The following is a 17,804-nucleotide window of genomic DNA, read 5'->3' on the forward strand; positions in this document are numbered from 1 at the left end:
TGTTGCTCCCTTGACATAACTAACTTCCAAGAAGTTACCCAAGAGAGTGATTTGGACCAGTGCCTGCCAAGAAGCTTTTGATGCCCTGAAGGAGGCCATGTGTACAGCCCCTGTACTCAAGGCGCCTGACTTCTCCAAGGAATTCATAGTGCAGACAGACGCTTCTGAGCATGGAGTGGGAGCAGTGCTCTCACAACTAAATGATGAGGACTTGGACCAACCTGTAGCTTTCCTTAGCAGGAGGCTACTTCCCAGGGAACAGAGGTGGAGTGCTATTGAGAGGGAAGCTTTTGCTGTGGTCTGGGCTCTGAAGAAGCTGAGACCCTACTTGTTTGGGACTCACTTCCGGGTTCAGATGGATCACAGGCCCCTTAGATGGTTGATGCAGATGAGGGGTGAGAATCCTAAGCTGTAGATTTTCCACCCTAGCTCTGCTGGCACCTAGGGAAACCTATCAAACCTATACATTTTTTATAACAAGACACCCAGGGGAATCCAGGATGGGGTGAGTTGGATGGCCTTCACCAGGTTCTGTTACCCAAAATCTCTTGAAAACCTAAACAAATTGTTAGACCTGGCATCTTTTGGCGTGGTTACCCCTGACTTTTTGCCTCTACCACCTGTATTTTTGATGCTATGCTGGATGTCGTTTTTACTGGTAAAGATGCTTTGGGCACTTTGCCACTGCTGATCAGTGTCAAAGTGCAAGTGCTCCCTAGGGAAATTGTGATGTAACTGGCTATACATGTTTGGCATATTTGTTCTACCTGTAAGGCCCCAGTAAAGTGCACTGAGAGTGCCAGGGATGGTAGTACATATGCTACTAGTGGACTGCAGCCCTGATTGTGCCACCCACAGGAGTAGCGCTAAAATGACGTCTTAGGCCTGTTTGCAGTGCCTATGTGCAGTCCAGGACTGCCATGTCGACCTGACCAGTGCACCCACTGACCAGGCCTTCTCCTTCCCTTTCTGTACATGTAAAGCATCCCTATGGTGGCCCTCGGTACCCCCCTGGGCTGGGTGCAGTGTATCTGAAAGGTAGGGCATGTACTGAGGTGTGTAACATGCACTGGTAGTGAATTACAGCCATTGTCGTTTTTCACTGCTGAGAGGCCATCTTGCCCGTAGGACAGAATGGGGGAGGCTGTTTACATGCCTATCTTCCCCTAAAAGCAAGATAGAAAATCCAAGTTTGGTATCTTTGTGTTCAGAATTTAATTATACATCTTTATAGAAAGATGTTTTTTTAAATTCACTGTGTGAAAAGAGCACTTTTTAGAAAGTAGCTATTCTCCTGTTTAACCTTCCTGTGTGCCTGTGTGCAGATTGGCGGACTGGTGTCATGTGATGGGCTAGGTGGCTCTAGGAGTCTGGATGAGTCAGCAGCAGGGTGAATAGGGAGATCTGCTCTAGATGGGTGGGAGGAGTAGCCCCTGGGTTTGAATAGGGCTGCCTCTGCCAGCACAATGCCGGCTCCACCCCCTGCTGGCCAGGCTGAGGACTCCGCCTCTGCCAGCACAAACAAGGCTCCACCTCCTGCTGAGCGTCTAACGACCCTGCCCCTCACTCTGAAAGGAACCAGGTGCTCCAGGGCAGAGCACACCCAGGAACCGGTTTGAGCAGGGGAATCCCCCCACTGAAACACAGACTTGGAGGGGTATAAGAAGAGGACCCCAGACACCTAAAACTTTAGATCACTAGCTGGAAGGAACTGAAGAGGAGAAGACTGCCTGCTTGCTGTTTTGCTTTGCTGCCAAGGAGAGAGGAAGGACTCTGCTGTATCCCCTTCTTTAGATTCTGATCTCCAAGGGCCTGAGGAGAGCTGGTTCCCTGTTAAGAAGTCCCAGGAACAAAAGGACTTCACCACCAGCTCCCCTGGAACTCTGCTGAGGGAGTTCTGTCCTGCCTTGGAGTGCTTGCCTAGTCTTGGGGCCTCAGGAGGTCGTTTTGCTGTGTTTGGGAGCTGGAAAGCCGAAAGCATGAACAAGAGTAACTGGTACCCATCGCATCATCCGTTTGAGGGTCGCATCATCCATTTGAGAGTCGCCTCATCCGGTTGAGAGTCGCAAGATCGAGAGTGCGAGGAGAATTTCATTGCGGCGTCATCACAGCACCCAGAGTCCCCGCATCACTGAGTGCGTCGAGCATCGTCCCGGTAAGCGAAGATTTCTGACACTGCGAAGGTCGTCGCAGAACCAGTTTGCGAGCCGCACCACTGCCGGTGCGTGAAAGTATCCAGTCACTGCGTGCATCGACGCAGAGTCCCGTCCCGTGGCGCATCGAGGGTTGCGGCGCCAGAAGTCCACGCTGCACCACGCAGCGCACCGCGCCGCATCCACGATCGTCGCACCGTACCTGTGCGTGAACCTTCCCCCTGAGAAACCTACGCAATGAAAGCCAAAGTCATCGCATCCTCCCCCTACAGATCAGAGCCGGTGCATCCACCTCTGCTGCGTGAAGCAGGGCTGCTGCAAAGCCTCCCCAAGGTCTCAGGAGTATCGCATCGCCTTTGCCATCTTCATTGTTATAGCTTTTGGGAACCTTAGTGCAACTACAGGTACTGTTGGGCACGAGAATGTCGCATTTTGTGCATTGAGAGTCACATTGTGCAGGACACTGATTTTTACATCCTGGAGTACTTTCTACAAACTCTTGAACTATCTTTAAAGTAACCTTTTTAAGTGTATGTTGGTTTTTCTGTAGTATCTGGTCTTGTGAAGTTTTTAGTAAAGATACCTTATTTTTCTAAAACTGGTGTAGAGTAAATCTGTGGTGTTTTCACTGTGTTACTGTGAGTGTTGGTACAAATACTTTACAAATTGCCTTTGATAGCCTAGACTGCTCAGGCCAAGCTACCTAGAGGGTGAGCAGGGGTTATCTTAACAGTGTATCCCCCTTTCCCTGACTAGAAGCAAGGGTCCCTACTTGGACAGTGGTACCTACCCTGCCAACTAGAGACCCCCAGATCTAACATTGGTGGTCAGCGGTGAGGATTGAACTTGTATTTGTACTTGACCCACAGTAATTGGTGTACATCACTAGGAGAGCAGACCATTACACAGCCACATACTGCTGATTGTTGATTTTTGGTTATATTTTTTGAGGTAACTCTTGAATTATCATGGCTCCAAGTGAGAAAGCAGCCAGTGTAGGAAGAGAGCTAGACTTCACCATTGAGGATTTGTTTTCATACAAGGTGGTGGAGCTCAAGCGGTTCTGTAAGGATTTTGGTTGTCCCATAAAAAGCAACTTCAGAAAGGAGGAGTTGCAGAAGGTTCTGAAAACCTGGTGGGAGGCTAAAGAGGCTGAGGGAGCAGGTGATAATAATGAAGGGAATGGGTTTGGGGCAAATGATTTTCCAGTGGGCAACCCCACCAGCGGGGCAGGGAGCCACCATTCCAGCAGGGGTCTCTCCCCAGCAGAGGAGTTACAAGAGAATCAAAGAATCAGAGAACATGAGCTGTAAGTAATGAAAATGAAAATGGAAATGGCAAAGGAGGAGAAGAAGAATGCCCTTGCTTTTGAGGAAAGAAAATTGCTTTTGGCTCATGAGTTGAGCATGAAGGAGCTGGAGATCAAAGCCAGAGAGGTGGAGACCGGCTCAAATGGTGGCAGCAAACAGTCAGTGAAGGGGGGTAAGGTATATATCCCCAAGGATGTGGTTCAGAGTTACAGAGTGAGTGATGATATCTATGGGTGGTTTTCTGCCTATGAGATTTCTTGTAAGATGCATAGAGTGCCTGAAGAAGATTGGGGTTCAGGTCTGTGGAAGCATTTTGAGGCCTCAGGGAGGAGTGCTCTAGAGCCCTTGGAAGCAGCAGGTAACCTGACCTATCCCCATATGAAGGAGGCCTTATGCCTCAGGTTTGGGTTAACCCCAGAACAGTACAGGGTACAGTTCAGGAACTCCAGGAGGGAGGGGTCCCAGACTTGGGTAGAATGTGTAAATCTGTTCGCACGTGCACTGGAAGGTTGGATAAAGGGCAGCAAGGTGAATGATTATAAGGGGTTGTTGAATTTGTTCATTTGGGAGCACTTGAGTAGTATATGTGTTCCAGAGCTGCGCCAGCATCATTTAGACCGCAAGCTTACTGATCCCCTTGAGCTTGCACAGGAGGCGGACCGCTGGGTCAGTACCAGGGTCCATAGGGGTTTTGGGTGTACCACAGCCAAAGGTGGGCAGGGTCCCCAGCAGAAGAGTGGGGGGACAAGGGTAACCAAAAGGAGTTCTCACAAGCGCCCAAAAACAGTTTCCAGGGTAACCAGTCCCAGCCCCTCAAGTCAAAACCCAAACCAACCTGGCCCCCTAAGGGCAGGTCGGATTACAGGGGTCCCATTAAGTGTTATCACTGTCAGGAATTGGGTCACAAACCCCCATGTGTCCCAAGAAATCCCAGGCACCCTCTGGTGCTCCAACACCGGGTATAGCTAGTGTAGCTTTTGGTGAGGATTAAATTTCTAGTGATTTGGAGGGATTAGCAGTTATGTCCCTTGTCTCTTTAGGAGACACAGAGATGGTCCAGGAAACCCCTGTGCCTGAAAACACTAAGAAGTACAGGCAGTGGGTGACCATCAATGGGAAGAGGGTGGAGGCTCTCAGGGACACTGGAGCCAGTGTGACTTCGGTCAGGTGTCAGTGGGTCCCTGAGGAGCTGATCATTCCCGATGTACTTCACCCTGTAGTGTCAGCTGACAACTCCGTGCGCCTTTGCAAGGTGGCACATGTTCCCTTTGAGTGGGGGGGGGTCTCAGGGCCTCTGAGAGTTGTTGTGAGTCAATCCATGCCCGTAGTCTGTCTGCTAGGTAATGACCTGGAGAGTTCCCCATGGAAGGAGGTGGAACACCAGGCTCATTTGGAGATGTTGGGTTTGCCTGAGTGGGTCTGTGTGACCACTCGGTCCATGGCAGCCAGACAGGGTTGCGAAGCAGACCTGGAGCCTGAAACAGTGGCCCAGGTCCTTGCCAGAAAGAGGAAGGGCAAGGGGTGTGGTGCGTCCACCCCCGCTGTTCCCACGGTCCAGGAAGGAGCAGACCCTGAGGGGGATGCCCTGGAGCCTAAAGGGGAACAGCTAGCTGAGCTGGGAGACATACCTGAGCTGACCCATTGGCAGCAAGAGGGTGGTCCCTCCAGAAAGGAGTTCTGCCAGGCGCAGAAGACATGCCCTACTCTTGAAGGTCTGTGGCACCAGGCTGCAGACCAGGCAGCAGGTGCTGATCCAAAGAGCTTCTTTCTCTACTGGGAGAATGACTTGTACAGTGAGCCTAGGTTTGCTGAGCCCAGTGGATCACATACCCTGGTGGTAACCGCAGGGTTCAGAGACTTCCTACTGGGTCTGGCTCACGACGTGCCTCTTGCAGGACATCTCGGGCAGGACAAGACCCGACAAAGGCTTTCCACCCACTTTTACCGGCCCGGGATGAAGACGGACGTTGGTTCCTTTTGTAGATCATCCCAGACTTGCCAGGCAAGTGGCAAGGCTGGAGGGAAGTGCAAAGCCCCTCTCCAGCCTTTTCCTGTGGTGAGCACCCCTTTCGAGCAGGTGGGGACAGATATTGTGGGGCCACTGGACCCCAGGACATCCTTGGCCAACAGGTTCATCCTGGTCCTGGTGGATCATGCCACCCAGTACCCGGAGGCTATCCCTCTCAGGACAACCACAGCCCCGGTGGTGGGCCGTGCGTTGATGGGGATCTTTTCCCGTGTGGGTTTCCCCAGAGAGGTGGTATCTGACCGGGGTACCAACTTCATCTCCAGGTATATGAAGTCTCTGTGGGAGGAGTGTGGGGTAACTTATAAGTTCACCACTCCTTACCACCCTCAAGGAAATGGGTTGGTTGAAAGGATCAACCGGACCCTGAAGGGCATGATCATGGGGCTGACAGAGCCCATGAGATGGAAGTGGGACATCTATTTGCCATGCCTATTATTTGCCTACAGGGAGGTACCACAAAAGTCTCTAGGGTTCAGTCCCTTTGAACTTTTGTACGGGCACCCTGTTAGAGGACCTCTCAGTCTGGTGAAGGAGGGTTGGGAGAAATCCCCTGGGAAAACCCCCCAGGATGTGTTCAGCTATGTGCTGGCCATCCGCAACCAGACACAGGGCTTCAGGACACTCGCTCAGGCGAACCTGGAAGCCAGCCAGGATGAGATGAAGAGATGGTATGACCAGCATACCACTCTGGTGGAGTTTCAACCTGGACAGATGGTGTGGGTGATGGCACCAGTGGAGCCTTGCATGCTCCAAGACAAGTGGACTGGGCCATATGAGGTGGTGGAGCGCAAGGGTGAAGTGACCTACCTGGTCAACTTGCGGTCTCCCAGGAACCCCATGAGGGTCCTACATTTGAACCACCTCAAGCCCCTTTTTGAAAGGTCTGAAGTAACAATGCTACTTGCTACAGGTGCAGGGAGGGAGGAGGATAGCGATCCTCTCCCTGACCTCTTGGAAGCTAAGAAGCAAGATTGGTCAGTGGATGGAGTGGTCCTCTCGCCCACCCTGACCCCAGAACAGCAGAGGGACTGTTGCCATGTGTTGGGTCAGTTTGCATCTCTGTTCTCCCTGACCCCAGGTATCACCATCTGGTGTGTCCATGATGTGGACATTGGAGATAGCATGCCTGTAAAACAAAAGTTTTACCGGGTGGCTGACAAGATCAGGGCCAGCATCAAGAAGGAGGTTTCTAAGATGTTGGAACTAGGGTGATTGAGCCCTCCAGCAGCCCCTGGGCTAGCCCAGTGGTACTTGTACCAAAAGCTGCTGCGCCAGGTGCCACTCCAGAACTTAGGTTTTGTGTGGACTACCGTGGGCTCAATGCGGTCACGAAGACTGACGCACACCCCATCCCCAGAGCTGATGAGCTTGTGGATCGGTTGGGAGCTGCCAACTGCCTCAGTACGGTTGATTTAACTTCTGGGTACTGGCAGATTGCCTTAACTGATGGGGCCAAAGAGAGGTCTGCGTTTTCAACGCCAGAGGGGCACTTCCAGTTCTGTGTCATGCCCTTTGGGTTGAAGAACGCCCCTGCCACATTCCAGAGACTGGTCAACCAGGTACTGTCCGGGCTGGAGCAAATCAGCGCCGCATATCTGGATGACATTGCTGTGTTCAGCTCCACTTGGGAAGAACACTTGCAACACCTCTGCGCAGTGTTGAAGGCTATGCAAAGTGCAGGCCTCACTATCAAGGCCAGTAAGTGCCAGATAGGGCAGGGTTCAGTGGTGTATTTGGGACACCAGGTAGGAAGCGGCCAGGTGGTGCCCCTACAAGCCAAGATAGGTACCATCCGGGCTTCGGAACCCCCCATGACCCAGACAGATGTGAGAGCCTTCTTAGGACTCACCGGGTACTATCGCTGTTTTGTCAAGGGGTATGGCACCATTGTTGCTCCCTTGACATAACTAACTTCCAAGAAGTTACCCAAGAGAGTGATTTGGACCAGTGCCTGCCAAGAAGCTTTTGATGCCCTGAAGGAGGCCATGTGTACAGCCCCTGTACTCAAGGCGCCTGACTTCTCCAAGGAATTCATAGTGCAGACAGACGCTTCTGAGCATGGAGTGGGAGCAGTGCTCTCACAACTAAATGATGAGGACTTGGACCAACCTGTAGCTTTCCTTAGCAGGAGGCTACTTCCCAGGGAACAGAGGTGGAGTGCTATTGAGAGGGAAGCTTTTGCTGTGGTCTGGGCTCTGAAGAAGCTGAGACCCTACTTGTTTGGGACTCACTTCCGGGTTCAGATGGATCACAGGCCCCTTAGATGGTTGATGCAGATGAGGGGTGAGAATCCTAAGCTGTTGAGGTGGTCCATTTCCCTACAAGGGATGGACTTCACGGTGGAACACCGTCCCGGTACAGACCACGCCAATGCTGACGGTCAGTCCAGGTTTTTCCTCCTTAGTGATGAGAACTCCCAAGCGGGTGGGTAGTTCTCCCCACATTTCAGCTGGAGGGGACACATATTAGACCTGGCATCTTTTGGCGTGGTTACCCCTGACTTTTTTCCTCTACCTCCTGTATTTTTGATGCTATGCTGGATGTCGTTTTTACTGGAAATAGATGCTTTGGACACTTTGCCACTGCTGATCAGTGTCAAAAAGCAAGTGCTCCCTAGGGAAATTGTGATGTAATTGGCTATACATGTTTGGCATATTTGTTCTACCTGTAAGGCCCCAGTAAAGTGCACTGAGAGTGCCAGGGCTGGTAGTACAAATGCTACTAGTGGGCTGCAGCACTGATTGTCCCACCCACAGGAGTAGCGCTAAAATGATGTCTTAGGCCTGCTTGCATTGCCTATGTGCAGTCCAGGACTGCCATGTCGACCTGGCCAGTGCACCCACTGACCAGGCCTTATCCTTCCCTTTCTGTACATGTAAGGCATCCCTATGGTGGCCCTAGGTACCCCCCTGGGCTGGGTGCAGTGAATCTGAAAGGCAGGGCATGTACTGAGGTGTGTAACATGCCCTGGTAGTGAATTACAGCCATTGTCGTTTTTCACTGCTGAGAGGCTATCTTGCCCATAGGACAGAATGGGGGAGGCTGTTTACATGCCTATCTTCCCCTAAAAGCAAGATAGAAAATCCAAGTTTGGTATCTTTGTGTTCAGAATTTAATTATACATCTTTTTAGAAAGATGTTTTTTAAATTCACTGTGTGAGAATAGCACTTTTTAAAGTAGCTATTCTCCTGTTTAACCTTCCTGTGTGCCTGTGTGCAGATTGGCTGACTGGTGTCATGTGATGGGCTAGGTGGCTCCAGGAGTTTGGATGAGTCAGCAGCAGGGTGAATAGGGAGATCTGCTCTAGATGGGTGGGAGGAGTAGCCCCTGGGTTTGAATAGGACTGCCTCTGCCAGCACAATGCCGGCTCCACCCCCTGCTGGCCAGGCTGAGGACTCTGCCTCTGCCAGCACAAAGAAGGCTCCACCTCCTGCTGAGCATCTAACGACCCTGCCCCTCACTCTGAAAGGAACCAGGTGCTCCAGGGCAGAGCACACCCAGGAACCGGTTTGAGCAGGGGAATCCCCCCACTGAAACAAAGAGAGACAAAGACTTGGAGGTGTATAAGAAGAGGACCCCAGACACCTAAAACTTTAGATCACTGTGGAACTAAGAAGGAACCTCTGCCAAGGAGAAAGCTGGAAGGAACTGAAGAGGAGAAGACTGCCTGCTTACTGTTTTGCTTTGATGCCAAGGAGAGGGGAAGGACTCTGCTGTGTCCCCTTCTTTAGATTCTGATCTCCAAGGGCCTGAGGAGAGCTGGCTCCCTTTTAAGAAGTCCCAGGAACAAAAGGACTTCACCACCAGCTCCCCTGGAACTCTGCTGAGGGAGTTCTGACCTGCCTTGGAGTGCTTGCCTAGTCTTGGGGCCTCAGGAGGTCGTTTTGCTGTGTTTGGGAGCTGGAAAGCCGAAAGCGTGAACAAGAGTAACTGGTACCCATCGCATCATCCATTTGAGGGTCGCATCATCCATTTGAGAGTCGCATAATCCGGTTGAGAGTCGCAAGATCGAGAGTGCGAGAAGAATTTCATTGCGGCGTCATCGCAGCACCCAGAATCCCCGCATCGCAGAGTGCAGCGAAGATTTCTGACACTGCGAAGGTCGTCGCAGAACCAGTTTGCGAGCCGCACCACTGCCGGTGCATGAAAGTATCCAGTCACTGCGTGCATCGACGCAGAGTCCCGTCCCGTGGTGCATCGAGGGTTGCGGCACCAGAAGTCCACGCTGCGTCGCGCAGCGCGCCGCATCCACGATCATCGCACCGTACCTGTGCGTGAAGCTTCCCCCTAAGAAACCTACGCAATGAAAGCCAAAGTCATTGCATCCTCCCCCTACAGATCGGAGCCGGCGCATCCACCTCTGCTGCGTGAAGCACGGCTGCTGCAAAGCCTCCCCATGGTCTCTTGAGTATTGCATCACCTTTGCTATCTTCATTGTTATAGCTTTTGGAAACCTTTGGATAACTACAGGTACTGTTGGGCACGAGAGTGTCGCATTTTGTGCATTGAGAGTCGCATTGTGCAGGACACTGATTTTTACATCCTTGAGTACTTTCTACAAACTCTTGAACTATCTTTAAAGTAACCTTTTTAATTGTATGTTGGTTTTTCTGTAGTATTTGGTCTTGTGAAGTTTTTAGTAAAGATACCTTATTTTTTTTAAACTGGTGTAGAGTAAATCTGTGGTGTTTTCACTGTGTTACTGCGAGTGTTGGTACAAATACTTTACAAATTGCCTTTGATAGCCTAGACCGCTCAGGCCAAGCTACCTAGAGGGTGAGCAGGGGTTATCTTAACAGTGTATCCCCCTTTCCCTGACTAGAAGCAAGGGTCCCTACTTGGACAGTGGTACCTACCCTGCCAACTAGAGACCCCCAGATCTAACATAAATTGTCAAACAAACTACATTTTCCTCACATTTCTGTGGTGGAAACTTGTGGAACCTGCGTGGATCCACAAAATTCCATGCACCCAAGTTTTTGGCAAAGTCTTCTTAGAAAAATGGTACCTCACTTGTGTGGGACGCCCAAGTACCCGCGTCAGGAAATGGCCCAAAACACAACGTGGACACACCACATTTTCACGGTGAAAACTGACGCTTTTTTTGCAAAGATCCTAGCTGTACATTTTGAACCTTAGCTTTGCCAGCACCTAGGGAAACCTATCAAACCTATCAATTTTCTTAATCTAGACACCCAGGGGAATCCAGGGTGGGGTGACTTGGTTGGCTCTCACCAGGTTCTGTTACCCAGAATCCTTGCGAACCTAAAAAAAACTGTCAAACAAATAACATTTTGCTCACATTTCTGTGGTGGAAACTTCTGGAACCTGGGTGGATCCACATAATTCTACTGACCCCGCGTTCCCCAAAGTCTTCCAAGAAAAATTGTACCTTACATGTGTGGGAGGCCCAAATACTCCTAGGGAAACCTATCAAACCTATAAAGTTTTGAAAACTAGACACCCAGGGGAATCTAGGATTGGGTGACTTGGCTGGTTCTCACCAGGTTCTGTTACCCAGAATCCCTTGCAAACCTAATAATTGTCATAAACACATTTTCCTCACATTTCTGTAGAGAAAACTTCTAGAACCTGCGTGGATCCACAAAAGTCCAACCACCCCGCCATACCCAAAGTCTTCCGAGATAAATGGTACCTCACTTGTGTGGGCGGCCCAAGTACCCGAGTCAGGAAATGACCCAAAACGAACCGTGGAAACAAATCATATTCACAGTGAAAACTGACCCTTTTTTTGCAATGTGCCTAGCTGTAGATTTTGCACCGTAGCTCTGCCGGCACTTAGGGAAACCTATGAAACCTATGAAAAGTTTTAAAACTAGACACCAAGGGGAATCCAGGATGGAGTGAGTTGGCTGGCTGTCACCAAGTTCTGTTACCCAAAATCCCTTGCAAACCTAAAAAATTGTCAAAAAAACCACATTTTCCTCACATTTCTGTGGTGGAAACTGGTGGAACCTGCGTGGATCCACAAAATTCCACCCACCCCGGGTTCAGCAAAGTCTTCTGAGAAAAATTGTACTTCACTTGTGTGGGAGGCCCAAATACCAGCAACAGGAAATGGCCCAAAACGCAATGTGAAAACTGACCCTTGTTTTTCAAAGTGCCTAGCTGTAGGTTTTGAACCCTAGCTCTGCCAGCACTTAGGAAAACCTATTAAACCTATACATTTTTGAAAACTAGACACCTAGGGAAATCCAGGATGGGGTGACATTGCTGGCTCTCACCAGGTTCTGTTACCCAGAATTCCTTGCAAACCTAAAAAATTGTCCAAAAAACACATTTTCCTCACATTTCTGTGGTGGAAAGTTCTGGAACCTGCGTGGATCCATAAAATTCCACCTTCCCCGTGATCCCCAAAGTCATCTGAGAAAAAATGGTACCTCACTTTTATGGGAGGTCCAAGTACCCGCGACAGGAAATGGCCCAAAATCTAACGTGGACACACCACATTTTGAAAGTGAAACCGGACCCTTTTTTTACAAAGTGTCTAGCTGTAGATTTTGAACCCTAGCTCTCCCAGCACCTATGGAAACCTATCAAGCCTATACATTTTTGAAAACTAGTCACCCAGGGGAATCCATGATGGGGTGACTTGGCTGGCTCTCACCAGGTTCTGTTACAAGAATCCCTTGCAAACCTAAATAATTGTCAAAAAAATCACATTTTCCTCACATTTCTGTGGTGGAAAGTTCTGGAACCTGCATGGGTCCTCAAAGTTCTACCCATCCAGCATTCCCCAAAGTCCACTGAGAAAAATGGTACCTCACTTGGGTTGGAGGGTCAAGTACCAGGTCAGGAAATGGCCCAAAACGCAATGTGAACACACCACATTTTCACAGTGAAAACAGATCCTTTTTTTGCAAAGTGCCTAGCTGTAGATTTTGAACCCTAGCTCTACCAGCACCTAGGGAAACCTATCAAACCTATGCATTTTTAAAATCTAGACACCCAGGGGAATCCATGATGGGGTGACTTGTCTGGCTCTCACCAGGTTCTGTTACCCAGAATCTATTGAAAACCTAAATTATTGTCCAAAACCAGAAATTTTCCTCACATTTCTTTGGTGGAAAGTTCTGGAACCTGCGTTGATCCACACATTTCTACCCATCCTGCGTTCCCCAAAGTCCTCCGATCGAAATAGTACCTCACTTGTGTGTGAGGCCCAAGTACCCACGACAGGAAACGGCCCAAAACGCAAAGTCGATACACCACATTTTCACAGTGAAAACAGACACTTTTTTTGCAAAGTGCCTAGCTGTAGATTTTGAACCCTAGCACTGCCGGCACCTACGGAAACCTAGCAAACATATACATTTTTCTAAACTAGACACCCAGGGCAATCCATGATGAGGTGACTTGGCTGGCTCTCACCAGGTTCTGTTAACCAAAATCCCTTGCAAACCTAAACAATTGTAAAAACACCCACATTTTCCTCACATTTCTGTGGTGGAAACTTCTGGAACCTGCGTGGAGCCACAAAAATCCACCCACCCCGCGTTCCAAAAAAGTCTTCCAAGAAAAATGGTACCTCACTTGTGTGTGAGGCCCAAGTACCCGCGAGAGGAAACGGCCCAAAACCCAACGTGGACGCACCACATTTTCACAGTGAAAACGGCCCCTTTATTTGCATAGCGTCTAGCTGTAGATTTTGAACCCTAGCTCTGCAGGCACCTATGGAAACCTATCAAACGTATTCATCTTTGAAAACTAGACACCCAGGGGGATCAAGCATGGGGTGTCTTGGCTGGCTGTCACCAGGTTCTGTTACCCAAAATCCCTTGCAAACCTGGAAACTTGTGAAACCAGCGTGGTTCCGCAACATTCCACCCACCCCTGGTTCGGCAAAGTCTTCTAATATAAATGGTACCTCACTTGTGTGGGAGGCCCAAGTACCCGCAACAGGAGTTGGCCAAAAACGCAACATCGACACACCGCATTTTCACAGTGAAAACAGACCCTTTTTTTGCAAACTGCCTAGCTGTAGATTTTGAATCCTATTTCTGCCAGCACCTAGGAAAACCTATCAAACCTATACATTTTGACTTGGCTGGCTCTCGCTAGGTTCTGTTACCTAGAATTCATTGCAAACTTAAAAAATTGTCCAAAAAAACAATTTTTCCTCACATTTCTCTGGTGGAAAGTTCTGGAACCTGCGTGGATCCACAAAATTCCACCCATCCAGCATTCCCCAAAGTCCTCTGAGAAAAATGGTACCTCACTTGTGTGGGAAGCCCAAGAACCCGCAACAGGAAATGTCCCAAAACGCAACGTGGACACACCACATTTTCACACTGAAAACTGACCCTTTTTTTTGCAAAGTGCATAGCTGTGGATTTTTAACCCTAGCTCTGCCAACACCAAGGGAACCATATCAAACCTATACATTTTTTAAATCTAGACACCCAGGGGAATCCAGGATGGGGTAACTTGGCTGGCTCTTGCCAGGTTCTGTTACCGAGAATCTATTGCAAACCTAAAATATTGTCCAAAAAAACTATTTTTCCTCACATTTCTCTGGTGGAAAGTTGAAGAACCTGCGTGGATCCACAAAAATCAACCCATCCAGCATTTGCCAAAGACTTCTGAGAAAAATGGAGCCTCACTTGTGTGGGACGCCCACGTACCCGTGACAGGAAACGGACCAAAATGCAACATGGACACACCACATTTTCACAGTGAAAATGGACTCTTTATTTGCAAAGTGCCTAGCTGTAGATTTTGAACCCTAGCTCTGTCAGCACCTAGGGAAACCTATCAAACCTATACATTTTTTAAATCAAGACATCAAGGGGAATCCAGGATGGGGTGACTTGGCTGGCTCTCGCCAGGTTCTAGTACCCAGAATTTATTGCAAACCTAAACTATTGTCAAATAAAATAAATTTTCCTCATATTTCTGTGGCGGAAAGTTCTGGAACCTGCGTGGATCCACAAATTTGCACCCATCCCACGTTCCCCAAAGTCATCCGATAGAAATGGTACCTCACTTGTGTGTGAGGCCCAAGTACCCACGACAGGAAACGGCCCAAAACGCAAAGTCGATACACCACATTTTCACAGTGAAAACAGACACTTTTTTTGCAAAGTGCCTAGCTGTAGATTTTGAACACTAGCACTGCCGGCACCTACGGAAACCTAGCAAACATATACATTTTTCTAAACTAGACACCCAGGGCAATCCATGATGAGGTGACTTGGCTGGCTCTCACCAGGTTCTGTTAACCAAAATCCCTTGCAAACCTAAACAATTGTAAAAAAACCCACATTTTCCTCACATTTCTGTGGTGGAAACTTCTGGAACCTGCGTGGAGCCACAAAAATCCACCCACCCCGCGTTCCAAAAAAGTCTACCAAGAAAAATGGTACCTCACTTGTGTGTGAGGCCCAAGTACCCGCGAGAGGAAACGGCCCAAAACCCAACGTGGACGCACCACATTTTCACAGTGAAAACGGCCCCTTTATTTGCATAGCGTCTAGCTGTAGATTTTGAACCCTAGCTCTACAGGCACCTATGGAAACCTATCAAACCTATTCATCTTTGAAAACTAGACACCCAGGGGGATCAAGCATGGGTTGTCTTGGCTGGCTGTCACCAGGTTCTGTTACCCAAAATCCCTTGCAAACCTGGAAACTTGTGAAACCAGCGTGGTTCCGCAACATTCCACCCACCCCTGGTTCGGCAAAGTCTTCTAATATAAATGGTACCTCACTTGTGTGGGAGGCCCAAGTACCCGCAACAGGAGTTGGCCAAAAACGCAACATCGCCACACCACATTTTCACAGTGAAAACAGACCCTTTTTTTGCAAACTGCCTAGCTGTAGATTTTGAATCCTATTTCTGCCAGCACCTAGGAAAACCTATCAAACCTATACATTTTGACTTGGCTGGCTCTCGCTAGGTTCTGTTACCTAGAATTCATTGCAAACTTAAAAAATTGTCCAAAAAAACAATTTTTCCTCACATTTCTCTGGTGGAAAGTTCTGGAACCTGCGTGGATCCACAAAATTCCACCCATCCAGCATTCCCCAAAGTCCTCTGAGAAAAATGGTACCTCACTTGTGTGGGAAGCCCAAGAACCCGCAACAGGAAATGTCCCAAAACGCAACGTGGACACACCACATTTTCACACTGAAAACTGACCCTTTTTTTTGCAAAGTGCATAGCTGTGGATTTTTAACCCTAGCTCTGCCAACACCAAGGGAACCATATCAAACCTATACATTTTTTAAATCTAGACACCCAGGGGAATCCAGGATGGGGTAACTTGGCTGGCTCTTGCCAGGTTCTGTTACCGAGAATCTATTGCAAACCTAAAATATTGTCCAAAAAAACAATTTTTCCTCACATTTCTCTGGTGGAAAGTTGAAGAACCTGCGTGGATCCACAAAAATCAACCCATCCAGCATTCGCCAAAGACTTCTGAGAAAAATGGAGCCTCACTTGTGTGGGACGCCCACGTACCCGTGACAGGAAACGGACCAAAATGCAACATGGACACACCACATTTTCACAGTGAAAATGGACTCTTTATTTGCAAAGTGCCTAGCTGTAGATTTTGAACCCTAGCTCTGTCAGCACCTAGGGAAACCTATCAAACCTATACATTTTTTAAATCAAGACATCAAGGGGAATCCAGGATGGGGTGACTTGGCTGGCTCTCGCCAGGTTCTAGTACCCAGAATTTATTGCAAACCTAAACTATTGTCAAATAAAAGAAATTTTCCTCATATTTCTGTGGTGGAAAGTTCTGGAACCTGCGTGGATCCACAAATTTGCACCCATCCCGCGTTACCCAAAGTCATCCGATAGAAATGGTACCTCACTTGTGTGGGAGGCCCAAGTACCCAAGACAGGAAATGGCCCAAACCGCAACGTGGACACACCACATTTTCACAGTGAAAACTGGCCCTTTTTTTCCAAAGTGCCTAGCTGTAGATTTCAAACCCTAGCTCTGTCGGCACCTAGGGCAACCTGGTAAACCTATACATTTTTTAATACTAGACACCCAGGGAAATCCAGGATGAGGTGACCTGGCTGGCTGTCAGCAGGTTCTGTTACCCAAAATCCCTTTCCAACCTAAACAATTGTAAAAAAAACACATTTTCCTCACATTCCTGTGGTGGAAAGTTCTGGAACCTGCGTGGATTCACAAAATTCTACCCACCCCGTGTTCAGCAAAGTCTTCTGAGTAAAATGGTGCCTCACTTGTGTGGTAGGCCCAAGTACCCGTTACAGGAAACGGCCCAAAATGCAACATGGACACACCACATTTTCAGAGGGAAAACTGACCCTTTTTTTGCAAAGGGCCTAGCAGTACATTTTGAACTCTAGCTCTGCAGGCACCTATGGAAACCTATCAAACCTATACATTTTTGAAAACTAGACACCCAGAGGGATCCAGGATGGGGTGACTTGCTTGGCTGTCACCTGGTCCTGTAACCCAAAATCCCTTGCTAACCTTGAAACTTGTGGAACCTGTGTGCATCCACAACATTCCACCCACCCCTGGTTCGGCAAAGTCTTCTGAGAAAAATGGTACCTCACTTGTGTGGGAGGCCCAAGTACCCGTGACAGGAATTGGCCATAAACGCAATGTGGACACACCACATTTTTACAGTGAAAACAGACCGTTTATTTGCAAAGTGCCTAGCTGTATATTTTGAACACTAGTTCTGCCGGCACCTAGGGAAACCTATCAAACCCAAACATTTTTAAAAACTAGACACTAAGGGGAATCTAGATTGGGGTGACTTCGCTGGCTCTCACCAGATTCTGTTATCCAGAATTCATTGCAAACCAAAAATATTGTCCAAAAAAGCACATTTCCCTCACATTTCTGTGGTGGAAAGTTCTGGAACCTACGCGGATCCACAAAAATCCACCTACCCCGCATTCCCCAAAGTCTTCTGAGAAAAATGGTATCTCACTTGTGTGGGAGGCCCAAGTACCCGCGACAGGAAATGGCCATAAACGCAATGTGGATACACCAAATTTTTACAGTGAAAATGGACCCTTTATTTGCAAAGTGCCTAGCTGTATATTTTGAACCCTAGCTGTGTCGGCACCTTGGGAAACCTATCAAACCTATAAATTTTTAAAAACTAGACACCAAGGGGAATCCAGAATGGGGAGACTTCGCTGGCTCTCACCAGGTTCTGTTACCCAGAATTCATTGCAAACATAAAATGTTGTCCAAAAACCACATTTTCCTCACATTTCTGTGGTGGAAACTTCTGGAACCTGCGTGGAGCCACAAAAATCCACCCACCCCGCCTTCCAAAAAAGTCTTC

The sequence above is a fragment of the Triturus cristatus genome, chromosome 8 (assembly GCF_964204655.1).
Source record: "Triturus cristatus chromosome 8, aTriCri1.1, whole genome shotgun sequence".
Lineage (NCBI taxonomy): Eukaryota > Metazoa > Chordata > Amphibia > Caudata > Salamandridae > Triturus > Triturus cristatus.